Source organism: Dromiciops gliroides, chromosome 2 (genome assembly GCF_019393635.1).
Source record: "Dromiciops gliroides isolate mDroGli1 chromosome 2, mDroGli1.pri, whole genome shotgun sequence".
In the NCBI taxonomy this organism is placed as follows: Eukaryota; Metazoa; Chordata; class Mammalia; order Microbiotheria; family Microbiotheriidae; genus Dromiciops; species Dromiciops gliroides.
The window spans coordinates 518773609-518787339 of record NC_057862.1 but is presented as its reverse complement, the minus strand read 5'-3'; the positions used below and the strand labels follow the sequence as shown (position 1 = coordinate 518787339).

Genomic DNA, 13731 nt, shown 5'->3' with positions numbered 1-13731 from the left:
AGAGTGTCCTGAGGAGGAATCATGGTAATGTAAAAAAAGCCTAGAAAGTGACTTCTGCCATTTATTGCCTGTGAGAGACCTTGAACAAATCACTTCCCCTTCCAGGCCTCGGTTTCCTACTCTGTCACATCAACAGGTTGGGCCAGATGGTCTCTGAGGTCCTTTGGGTCCTATAATGCTCACCCTTGCTTCATTGCTTACTAGCTATGGGACCTTGGGGCAAACCACTTCCTCTCAATGCCCCCCCTCCCGGCAATTTTCCCACCTATAAAATAAGGGATTTGGATTGAATGAGCTCTAAGTATCCCTCCAACGCATATATACTCTATGATTCAAAAAAGGGGTAAGGAAAGTAGGAGAAGGCTAGCTATACGGGCTGTTACCATCATTTTACAGATGATGGAGCGCGCGGACGCGCGTGCACACACACACACACACACACACACACACACACACACACACACACACACACACACACACACGGTGACTCACAGAAGGCCTAACAGGAAAATGAGTCTGAACTTTCCAGGGGAATCGTGGTGCCCCAATTCATAACTCTTCTTTCATCTCCTCACCTGGAAAATGGGAGGAACCATATTGATTTATTTTCCTGGAGCCTGTAAGGAAAGAACTGATTAAAAAAAAAAAAAAGGCTTGTTAAGCCCTTTGCAGATACAAAGTGCTCTGTAAATGCTGAATAATTGATGGGATTCTGTTCCCAGCTGCTTGGAAGCAGACTCACAAAGCTCACAAAGCTTTATCAAGAATATTTATAGCAATAAGGCTGTGTACAGTTAGCCCTTTTCTGGTCTTTTTTTCCAGTTAAAAGGAATTGGAAAGAAATGCATGGAGAAAGAACTGTGCTTCCCTATGGCGAGGGTGGGGTGGTGATGGAGCGTGGTAGAGACAATCATTGTTCGGGGGTGGGGTGGGGGGCAATAGATCTCATTAACTCACTTGACAAAGGGAAAGGGGTGAGTTCAGGGCAGCTATGGGGAAACTAGGAAGCTTCCTGGGAAACAGAAAAACTATGTCTCCTCTATGACTGCCAGTCCCTGGGAGCCACTGCCCGTCCTGGCCAGCATGGCAGGGGGGAGGGAGGGTCATCAATAACCTGAGAAGCAATCCCTGGCATAGTGCCAATTTTCCAGGAGAGATGTTACTGAAGAAAAATCCAATTAGCCATGGGAAGTCTGAAGTCCTACTTCATTGTAAAAGTTAGGAGGAGCTGGGATACTTTATCAAGTTTTCCTGGTGGTAGGAACACAGATGGGGTTATAGGCACTCGACCATGTGATATGTGATGGAGAGCTTCAGAAAAGAGGTAGGCCTGAGCTAAGCCTTGAAGGATGGAATCACAACTATATTGTTTTGCCAAATTTTTAACTGAACAAGGAAATAAGAGGGGCTTATATGACAAGTTACTTAGGGTTACAAAGCACTTTCACATATTATAAAATGGCAGAATTAGAAGGAACCTTAAGGATCACAACACTTTTCAGAAATCTTATCAGCCACTAAGCCACCCAGACCAGAAACCAAGCCCTGGTGAGCTTAACTCTTTCATACCTGGAACTCTGATACAGAGGGATGATTCCTGATTGCTGGTTGCCTTAGTTGCCCACCACATTGAGCTACAGTTTGTTTTAGTTCGGAGCCTAGTCTCCATGCCACGTCCTTTACCCCCTGTCTACCCTCTACCATTTTCATTTCTGGATCTCTAATCAAATCAGTTTTGTCATTGCACCTGGCAAAGTTGTGTCACTCCAATGCCCAATGGCTCCAACTAACCATTCCTATAACTTTCCAAGTCAAAATAATGCTTTCCTGGCTCCACTGGTCTATATGTTGTTATCTCCCTTTATTAGAAATATAAGCTCCTTGAGGTCAGGGAATGGTAAGTAGTGAAAAAACATTTATTAAGTACCAACTATGTTCCAGACACTGTGCTAAGCTCTAGGGATACAAAGGCAGGCCAAAAAAACTTTCCCAGTTCTCCAGGAGCTCACAAAATCATGCAAAAAACTATGTACAAGCAAGATATCAACAGGATGAGTTGTTGGTAATCTCAAGTGAAAAGCACTAAGATTAGAAAGAACAGTGAGAGGTGTTTTTTTTTTTTTGTTTGTTTTTTTGCAGAAGGTGTGATGTAATGTAAGATGTGTAGGAAGCCAGGAGACAAAGATGAAGAGGGAGAGAATTCCAGGCATGGAGAATGGCCAGTGAGAATGGCTGGTGTTAGGAGGTGCAATGTCATGTGTGACATATAGAACAGAGGGAACAGCAAGGGGAGGGGCAGTGTGGCTTTAACAGATTATGTGATAGGGAGTAAGGTATAAGAAGACTGCAAAAGTAGGAAGGGGCCAAATTATGAAGGACTTTAAAAGCTAAACAGGATTTTATTTTTTAGTCTTGGAGGTAATGGGAAACCACTATAGTTTATTGAATAAGTGGTTAAGGGGAGGGAATAAGCATTTATATGGCACCTACTATGTGGTAGGCACTGGACTGAGCACTTTTTTATAAATGTTATCTTATTTGATCCTCATAACAATCCTTTAAGGTACATACTATTATTATCCTTATTTTACAATTGAGGAAACTGAGGCAAACAGGTTAAGTTATATACCCAGATTTCCATGACTAGTTAGTATCTGAGGCCATATTTGACCTCTTCTCAATGCTTGGTGACACAGTGGATAGAGTTCCAGGCATGGAGTCAGAAAGACTCATCCTCCTGAGTTCAAATCTCTTCTCAGACACTTACTAGTTGTGTGACCCTGGGCAAGTAATTTATCCCTGTTTGCCTCAGTTCTTCATCTGCAAAATGAGCTGGAGAAGGAAATGGTAAACCACTCTGGTATCTTTGCCAAAAAAACCCAAAAACCCAAACCCAAATGGGGTCAGATGTAACTGAAAGAAACTAAATGACAACAATTTCTCAATGCCAGACCCAGTGCTCTATCCAAGGTACCACTCCCTGCTTCTCTCATATGGTCACACCTGTTCTTTAGGAAGAATAATTTGACAGCCAAATGAAGAATGGACTGGAGTACAGAGATACTTGAGGCAGGGAGAGCAACCAGCAAACTAGTGCAGTAACCCAGGCATGAAGTGATGAGTGCCTGCACCAGGATGGTGGCAGTGTCAGAGGAGAGAAAGCAGCACACACAAGAGTTGGTATGAAGATAGAAAGAAGAGTTAGCAACAGATTGGATATAGGAGGTGAGAGACAATGAGGAGATGATACCTAGGTTGTGAGCCTTGGTGACTAGCAGAATATTGGTGCCCCTAAATAGGGAAGTTCAGAAGAGGAGGAAGACCTTGGGAGAAAGTAATGTGTTCTGTCATGAACATGTTGAGTTTAAGTGTTTATGGGGCATCCCTTTTGTCCAAAAGGTAATTGGAGATGTGAGGCTAGAGTTCAGTAGAGAGTTTAGGACTAGACAAATAGAGCTAAGAATCATTGTCATAGAGATAATAATTGAATCCAGAGTTGCTGAAAAGATTCCCAATGAGAATCAATGAAAAAAAAAATAGAAAAGAAGGTGGTCTAGCAGTACCAGATCTCAAATTGTATTATAAAGCAGTAATTATCTAAACAATCCGGTACTGGCTAAGAAATAGAGAGGTATATCAGTGGAATAGAATACGTACAAATTATACTATAGTAAATTACTATAGTAATAGAGTGTATGATAAACCCAAAGATCCAAGCTTTTGGAACAAAAAAGGTTCCCAAGGGAAATCACATAGACTGTTTTTTTATTTTGTATTTGTATCCCTAGCACTTAGGACAGTGCTTGACACATAACTAATGCTTTTTTGTTCATTCGTTCATCTAGTTTGACTTCCTCATTTTATAAATCAGGAAACTGCAGCCCTGTGAGGTTAAGATGATTTGTCTAAAGTCATATAACTAGTTAAGTGGCAGGGCGAAACCTTAAACTCAGGTCTCTGGACTGCAAACTCAGTTGTCTTTCCACTATCCCACACTGCTGGCATGATCGTGAAAGGTAGTGTTATTATTTTCATTTCACAGCTAAGGAAATAAGGCGTGAAAAGGCTTGCCCAAAATAACACTGCTGTAAGTGCCAGAGCCAAGAACCAAGTTCTTCTTACTCCAAATTCAGGGCTAAGTAGAACGTAACAATTAACTCTAAAATGTTATTTCTTCTTACAAATAGAACTATAATTTACACTTTGTTCTGTTTCCAAAGGCAATAGGTTCATAACTCCTGCCCCAGTGTTTTATAGTCCTCTCCTTTCCTCCCTCCCTGTGGAAGCTGCCCTATTTATATAAAGGTCTGTCTCTCTGCATATAGGGCAAGGATTCTCCTCAAACAAAAGTTTTTCACAATAACTGTATTTATTTGTACTGAACAGGAATACAATGCATTAAAACAAACAAACAAACAAACAAACAAAAAACTCTACCCAAGTAGGAATTGGTTCATCTTTCTTTGCCTTTCTATTAATAAAATCTGAGTTAAAAAAGCCTCAATGTCCTTCAAGAACTATATGATGGGTTCTGCTTATGTAATTTATCATCCTATGTCATTGTGACTCAAGTATTTTCTAAGCAGAAAGGTTTTTATTAAAAGAACTGTGGGGGGGGGGCGGCTAGATAGCACAGTGGATAAAGCACTGGCCCTGGATTCAGGAGTACCTGAGTTCAAATCCGGCCTCAGACACTTGACACTTACTAGCTGTGTGATCCTGGGCAAGTCACTTAACCCCCATTGCCCGGCAAAAAAAAAAAAAAAAAAGAACTGTGGGGACCAATTTTTAATAGAACCTTAAGTTAAACAAATTGTGGCAAATGGATGGAAGGGAATATTACTGTTCTATTAAAAAATGACAAATATGAAGAATTCAGAGAAGCATGAGAAAATTTATATTAACTGATACAAAAATAAAAACAGCATAACCAGGAAAACAATATACACAATAAACACAACAATGTAAATGGAAAGAACAACAAAAAAAATTTCATCATTATAATGACTAATATTATCCCCAGAGTTAAGAAAATCTATCATCCTCCCTTCTTTGCAGATGTGGGAAACTATGGGTTGAGGAATATGGTATATATCAGTGGGTTGATTTTTATGAATTTTTTGTTTTTCTCTATTTTAAAACCTTTTTTTATAAAGGATGACTCTCTAAGAAGGAAAAGGAAGAGGAATATGTTGGTAAATGGAAATTTAAAGAAGGTATCAATAAAGACTTTAACAATTTAAATAATATGTGGTAGCCCCTGAAGTTTTTCCTCAATTGGGGTAGGGCTGTTTGGCCCATGAGTCAGCCTTTTTATAAAACAGTAGGGTGCTTTATACATGTGTAGAAGGCATGCTGAAGTTTTCTGAGTTCATTTGATTTTTCTTAGTAATTACCCATACTGAGCAAACTACATTGGGTGCTGCTGCAGCCCACAGTGTGAATTCTGATCAGAGAGATGAAATTGAGGCAGACACTAGAACACAGGGTGCCAAAGTTGAGTTGGAAGGAGAAGGGGAAGGGGACAACTGAGGTGAAGACTCTGGCTCAGGGCCAGAGGGAGTTGGGAGACTTCTTCATTTGAAGACATTGAGGGTCCTCCCTGATTTTTTTTTCTCTCATACTGTTAATATTGTGAGACTTAGAAGACACAGATGGAGGTTTCTAACATCCTGATCCAAAACTCCATTTAATATAAGAAAGCCATGAGAGTTTCAGGGATTGTCTGCCTCCTAATTCAATCCTGCTTCGCTGCCCTGAGCATCATTCATGGTCACTTACTTTCCTAAAAAGCACAGGGAGTTGCTGAGCAATATTCTCCCTATTATGTTTGAGACTGATGGTTCTATAGGGAAGAATTGACTGCTAGTTTTTGCTTCCCATTGAGAATTGGCCAGAGAATCAAGGGGGGAAAGATCAGATTCATAAAAGACCCAAGCTTGGGTGGAGGATTGGGAGGAAAAGGAGTGGCTGTTTAAGCCACAAATGTCAGGAAGACTTCAGTTTGTGTCTCTTCTTGAGATCACAATCCTTGCTATGGTTCTTGGTCTGAATTAACAGGTTGACCTAACCCACAAAGTGCCTTGACCCTTGACCTGGGCTCCCAAAGGCCAAGGAAGGCATGGCTTATTATATTTGTGGAGTTGTCCTGTCACATGGGAGAGGTTGTAGGCCACTGGGATGGGCATTGATGGAGAGCATCCAAAGGGACTTAAGATGGGAAAGGGCTTCAGGCCCATGACATATGAGGATCAAATGAAGAAACCAAGACGTCTAGCCAGGGGAAGAGAAGACTTATGTGGGGAACATGGTAGTTTGTTGAAGATTTGTCACATGGCATAGAAATGGAAGGTGTACATATTGATCCCAGGGGGCAGAATTAGGATCAGTGAAGAGAAAAATATAAAGAGGAAGATTTTGGACCACTGTAAGGAAATACCACTTAAAAACTCAAACTAAAGTACAAGTGAAAATGGGCTGCCTCAATGGGTAGTGAATTCTCTTTATTACAGTAAGCCTTTAAATGAGGGCTGAATGACTACTTGCCAGGGATATAGAAACCCTTTATATATCCAGAATTTCTGCCCATTGCACCACATTCCAACCCTCAATCCTCATCCCTCCTCCCCATCACACACGACCCTCTTTCCAATTCTGGAATTATAATCAAAACAATCCTAACCAAGGTTATGCTAATCTATTCTCCTATGGTTCTACTCAACATTCCCATGTTGTTTTCCTTATTAGAATAAATTCCTTGAGGGAAATGACCGTCTTTGACTTTTTGCATTTGTATTCTGGGCAGCTTAGGTGGCATAGTGGATAGAGTTCAGGGCCTGGAATCAGGAAGATGAGTCTGGCCTCAGACACTCACTATGTGACCCTAAGCAAGTCATTTAACTGTTTGCCTCAGTTTCCTCATCTGTAAAATGATCTGGAGAAGGAAATGGCAAACCACTCTAATATCTTTGCCAAGAAAACTCCAAATGGGGTCACAAAGAGTCAGACTTAAATGACTCAACAACAACGAATTTGTATCCAAGTGCTTAGCACAGTGTTTGGCACATATAAAGTACTTAAGAATTCTTTCATATCCCGCTTCATTAGACTTCTCCATCATGGTCCCAGGAAACGCAGCCTTTGTACTCATACCTTATCTTCCCTCTGCTCATGGGAACCCTCTGAATGGAGGGTAGAGAGCGCCTCCCAGAATTTCCATTTTAGAAGAGTGTCTAGACCAGCTAAACTTTTAGGGGATTTTGTCATCATTCACCCAAGTACCTTCTGTGAGTTGTCTTCCCCTATTGGATTATAAGTTTCTTGAGGGCAGGGACTAGTCTTTCTTTTTTTACATTTGTATTTTCAAAGATTAGCACAGGGCCTGGTACATAATAAGTACTTAATAGATATTTATTGGTTGATAGATTGATTCTGGTTGAAGGTCAGGTGAAGGTGGGGTAAGATGGCATCTGTGAAGTTGATTTTAATTATAAGATCTCAGTGATTCTTACAGCTTAAATTTATACATGGCTTTTCAGTTTACAAAATGTTTTATATACACTGTCAAGTTTGATGTGGAACTTCATATGAAATCAAAAGAATAGCAGGATTTAATCATTCTTATAACATAAGAAGTTCTGCTAGCTCTTTTTGTGGTAGCTAAGAATTGGAAATCAAAAGGTTACCCATCAATTGGGGAATGGCTAAATAAGCTGTGGTATATGATGGTGATGGAATATTATTGTGCTATAAGAAATGACAAGCAAGATGATTTCAGAAAATCCTTGAAAGACCTATATGAACTGATGAATAGTGAAGTGAGCAGAACCAAGAGAACATTGTGCATAGAAATGGCAATATTGTTTGATGAAGAAGTGTGAATGACTTAACCATTCTCAACCATATCAACGAATATAGACAGTCCCAAAGGATTATTGATGAAACATACTATCCACCTCCAAAGAAAGAACTGATATTGATGGAACATGGACTAAAGCATGCTATTTTTCATTTTCTTTCATTTTTTTCCCTTTTATTCAAGTTTTCTTGTACAAAATGACTAATTTGGTAATGTTATGTATAACCCAAATCTGACTGCTTATTGCCTCAGAGAGGGGAGGGGAGGGGAGGGAAGGAGGGAGGGATAAAAATTGGAACTTAAAACTATAAATAAAAATGTTTATTACTTAAAAAAGAAGAAGGGCTGCTAGATGGAGCAGTGGATAGGGTACCAGGCATGGAGTCAGGAGGACTCAGCTTCCAGAGTTCAAATCTGGCCTCAACCACTTACTACCTGTGTGACTCTGGGCAAGTCACTTAACCCTTTTTGCCCCAGTTTCTTCATGTGTAAAACGAGGTGGAGAAGGAAATGGCAAATCACTCTGGTATCTTTGCCAGGAAAACTCTAACTGGGGTCTTAAAGAGTCAGACATGACTGAACAATAACAAAACAACATAACACAAGAAGGCCATACTAGAGGCATCCAGGGATCCATTTTCTCAAAGAGAAAATTCCAAAAGAATGGGAAAGGGGGACAGAAAAATCGCTGATAGAATTTTTTTTTTGGCCGTAACCAAGTTACTAACAACTCATTTCTATGGTCTTGTCTTTTTTTTTTTTCCAAGTGAGGCAATTGGGGTTAAGTGACTTGCCCAGGGTCACACAGCTAGTAAGTGTCAAGTGTCTGAGGCCAGATTTGAATTCAGGTACTCCTGACTCCAGGGCCAGTGCTCTATCCACTGCGCCACCTAGCTGCCCCATGGTCCTGTCTTTTTATCCCTATAAAATCTTTATGAAACTGTCCTCTTCCACACGTGTATTGAGATTATCCTTGAAGCAAATAAAAACAAGGAGGTTACTGCAGATGACTGTCCATAGCAGAGCACATCTTCTCACAATTGATTGAGGGGGGTAGAGGATACAATAGCTTGCTTTGTTTATTGTTTGTTGTTTATTTTTGAAAAGCAGTGAGTGGGCTCCGCAGAACAAAATGTAACCTCGTAGGCTCTTCCTTAACAAGGTGTGGCTTATGCATATATTATGGTCATACAGTATCCCTTGATATATGCAACTACAGAGATACAGTTGTTTACCAATTGCCTGCTTGGCAATTGGGGCAAATAGGATTGCCAAAAGGTGATTGCCTCAACCATGGAGTATGCTTTGTGCAGAGTCCTAATAGAAGAGGAGTGTGTGTGTGTGTGTGTGTGTGTGTGTGAGAGAGAGAGAGAGAGAGAGAGAGAGAGAGAGAGAGAGAGAGAGAGAGAGAGATGAACCCCTTTTGAAGTGGCAAGCCTTTGGACCCCTTCTCAGAACAGTGTTTTTAAATGAATAAAGTAAAATGCATAGGCTTATAAAGGAGTCCAGTTATACTGAAATATAATTATCAAAATATGTATTTTTTAAAAATTAAGTTTAACAACCCCAAGTTAAGAACTCCTACACAGAGAGGTGCTCCAAATATTCTTGTTTCGTTGATGACATTTTATTCATTGTCTTAAGCCCCGGATGAACACAGGGCAATCTCATTGAGATTCTTGGCCAGTCTAAAGACATCAACAACCTGACACTTAACACAAGAACCAAGGAGACGAAAAATACATATTTGTCCAGATTGTGACATGTAGTCAGATGGGCAGCCCAATGAGTTATTCCATCAGTACGTGCATCTTGGACAAGAATTTCGAATAGAAAAAAAAAGCTGGACTAAGTTGAAAAGGAAAAAGAGGGAGGATGGATGGCATTTAGAAAATTGTGATGAATCTTCATAGAGGAAGGATGCAGGGCAAAGCCCCCAGACATACCTGGAGTGGCCCCTTTTGCTACAGGTATGAGACAAAAAGCCCTTTTGGAATTTAAATGGCCACATTCTATCTCAATGGACAGCAATAATGCACTTGCCCTGGGGAAGGAATTTCCTTGGTGGGTTCCACTCAGGGCAGGACAGAGTTTAAAAACTGGGAGAATCAGCTTGGGGAAAGAAAGGTTGGTGCCTGGAGCTGAGGTCCTCCCTGTCAGGAGATGACAGGCTTCAGATTTAAGACTGAAGGAACAGAACAGAAAATAAGGCTTTTCTGGATCTGGCATCGAGGGTTCTGAAGGAGCCTAGAAGTGCCCTAGCCAGAGATTTCAGCTGAGTCAAAAGTTGGAAGTAGTGGCGATTGCTACCCACCAGCAAAGCAGTGTGCTGTAAAAAAGCAGGCCCAATAAACAGAGCCAGGCAAGACCACAGTCTGTAAAGAATCAAAATTACAGATGATTCCGAGGGCGATGTAGAGACATATGTGGGCACAAGTAAGTGCTGGCTTGTGACTAACAGTGATTTACGTGCAATAAAAGATGAAAACAATGAAATGTATGATCTGAAAAAGAGGTGGGCTAGTTACTAGCAAAAACGAGGAGGAGTTTAAAGGATGGCGTCAGCATCGTTGCCACACACCCAAGATACATACCTATAAAGCAGGAACCAGACCCTTCATGACCTTTCATCCAGGCCTTTTTTTTTTTGGTGAGGCAATTGGGGTTAAGTGACTTGCCCAGGGTCACACAGCTAAGCTAGTACATGTCAAGTGTCTGAGGCCAGATTTGAACTCAGGTCCTCCTGAATCTAGGGCCAGTGCTCTATCCACTGCACCATCTAGCTGCCCCCCTCTTTCCTTTTGCAATTGGTCTTGCCCACTCCAATCACCAACTCATCCCCTTTCACAGTCCCCCCTCCCCAGTCCCCCAATTCCAACACAGGCACACAAAGTTCAGTAAAGTGGGCATTGCTTAAGGAAAAAAAGTATGGCTTGTCAAAGAAAACTGAATTGGTGACTAGAACTAAAGTGAGTTTTTCATTAGAATATATAGGAAATAAGGAGCAGCTAGGTGGCACAGTGGATAGAGCACCAGCCCTAGATTCAGGAGGACCTGGGTTCAAATCCGGCCTCAGACACACCACTTTCTGGCTGTGTGACCCTTGGGCAAATCACTTAACCTTCACTGCCCTGCAAAAAATAAATAAATTATATATATATATATATATATATATATATATATATATATATGAAATACCTACACAGGCAGTCAAATGCTAGCTGACTCAGTATCATCAGACTATGGGACCCACCCTGCAAAGACTCCTGCTTACTGGTACAGGGAGGGCACTGATTGATAGCACTCTTTAGGGGGAGGTCAGGCTGCTAAAAATCTCATTGTGGGCATGTCATTTACCATACTTGCTTGTAGGTTAAAATGGTAACTGGTAAATGGGTAGAGAAAGGAGGAAGGATGCTAATGTATATGGAATTTGCAGGCCTTGGGCAGTATTTTGGGGATGGGAGAGTAGGACAGGAGACGAAACTGGGGGAAGATTTAATCTCTGTCCTTCAAGTGAGCTGGATTCAGTCATATTATTTTTTCTATTCCAAAGTATATTAAGTTCCTGAGAAGAAAGATCCATGTTCAGCCAAGAGATGACTCTTATCACTCCAAGAGATCCAAGGAGAGAATGGAGAATGGAAAGAAGTTACCCCCTGAGTGCTGAGTGAGGGGAAAATTTAAGTCACAGGACCAGGAACAAGAAAACTTAGTCAGGATTTCCCTCTGAGAATAACTCTAGACATCTTGGTCAAAGTTTTTGTTGTTGTTGTTGTTCTTGCTTTTTTGTTTAAAACAACGGCAACGACAACAACAAAACAGCAGCAGAAGCCACAGATCCTAATCCTGTAACTTCTCCAATGTGGAAGGCTTTCAAACTAGAGATGACCACATCTGCCTTTATTTCTCAGGAGTTTGTTCAGCCGTCTCTTTATTTTTGGCTTATGGCTGAGGGTTTGGTAGGGACTGGCTTGAACAGATCAAAGGGGAAACTCTGTCCCTCTAAGCCAGCTCATCCCTGCTTCCTTCAGTCATTAGGATCTGGAATAAGTTCTTGCTGACAGGGCACTTTCCAAGGCAATCACTGGGCTAGGGGATGTCATATTTACCCAGAAGCTCACTAGGAGATTATGGAGGAACTTGGTTTGGGAGACCCTGCTTGAAGTCTGGAGTCAAGGGGGGGAGGGGGGAGAGGGAGGGATGTGTTTACCACTAACCTGGAGCAAAGCTGCCTTGCACATTCAATAACCAACAAGGTTTACTACTTGCTAGGCTCTGTGCTAATCACCCTAGAGGATACCCAAAGCCACAAGCCCATGTCTAAGCATCATTCAGAACAAAAACAACCAAAAAGAAGCAACTGCAATTTTTTGGATTAAAAAAAAAAAAGCCAAACTGAAGGCAAACTGACAGGCAAAGAAAGGTCCCTTTAGAGTAGGGAGTTTCTCACTTTGTCTTAGTCCCTAAAGCACCCATAAGGTATGAAAACTTTAATTATTGACCTTGCAATGTGCTCTTAGGAATATCTGCTGAACAGCTTCCTCTCATCCATCAGCTTTGGCCCTTTTGCCCCTTGACTGTTGTTTGGGGAAATTACTCACAGAAACTGGGAACTTTATATCCTTGTGCCTGGGGTACACATGGGGTAGGTACTTTGCCATGGCATCTGGGAATAGAGCTAGGAAAATAATTCATGGCATTCTGGTCCTTAAACTGACCATCCCTAACCACCACACCATCTAGCCTTTTTTTCCTCAGGGATTCCCCACATATGCTAAATTATGTCAACAAAAGGGGATGAGCTATCAGCCCCCAACCACACTCTCCTAAGGGCACGTGGTTCTGTGTGTGTAGTTGTGTATGTGTGTCTGTCTGCTGTGTTGGTCTAATCACATATAGGTCTGTGAGAGACCACAGGGAGATACTTTGGGATAGGGGGTTGCTATTGTTCTTTTTCTCCCCCCCCCCTTTTCTAACTCAGTTGCAACAACTGATGTTTGAAAAGCTGAGAAAACCAAGACATGCAGCAAAACAAAACAAAACAAAAAAACCAACCCCATACATCTCAGGCTAGACTCTCCCAAGCCTGCCAAAGCCAAATCATTTTCCCACAAGAATATTTGCCGTAGCTTTGTTCAATCTCATGATAAGATAAACCTCTATCCCCAAACTCTTCCGAATGAAACCTGTCTGAAGAGGATGTTCAGATGAGGAAACTTACCCCGAGGAGGGATCAAGGTCCTTCAGATGCCAGTGAGCTCCTGCTCCTCCGTCTTCTGCACACATCCACGCATCAGAGTGCCCGGGGGCACACACACACACACAGATGAGGCCGTCCCGTTTAATATTCCAGAGGCATATTTTCTCTCTTCTTCCTTCATACACCCAACTTGTTATTTGTGGTGTGGCTTTACTTGCTTCCTTGCCTCTTGGTTACTGTCTCAGTAGCTGCCTCTCCCTCTCGCTCCCTCCCTTTTTCTCCCATGCTCCTGTGAATTCGCGGTGCTATTCTTTTTATTTTTTTTTAAAGGGACTTTTTTTTTTTTGGTTGCGTCAGGTCAGTTGCCTGGCGACGGCAGAGCTATTCTACCACAAGTCTTTTCAGTTCAGATTTTCTCTCTCCCTCTCATTCATACATACCACTAAGCCCAGAATCCTACCTCCCACCCTGTAATCACTCTGAAGAGCCTAAAGACCAAACTCGCTAGGTCCTAGAAACCTTCTCATTCTGTGTTCTCAAAAGGGAATTGAACTAAACCATGAACTTCAAAGTGGAACTCTCGTTTGCTGAGCTCTGAATCAAATCAAACCCAAATAAAAACACATGCATTCATACACATGTGTGAGCACACACACACACATGGTAAAGG

At 41.5% G+C, this 13731-nt stretch overlaps 1 protein-coding gene across 1 annotated transcript in view; it reads right to left on the bottom strand.

Annotated features, from left to right (window-relative positions):
• The window catches only part of FAM167A (family with sequence similarity 167 member A), a 53434-nt gene extending 39922 nt beyond the window's left edge, over nucleotides 1–13512 (bottom strand). Inside the window, exon 1 of the mRNA XM_043990155.1 lies at nucleotides 13083–13512. The gene's annotated coding sequence lies outside the window, so the exon portion shown is untranslated. The remainder of the gene's footprint in view (nucleotides 1–13082) is intronic.
• Between the last annotated feature and the right edge of the window lie 219 nt (nucleotides 13513–13731).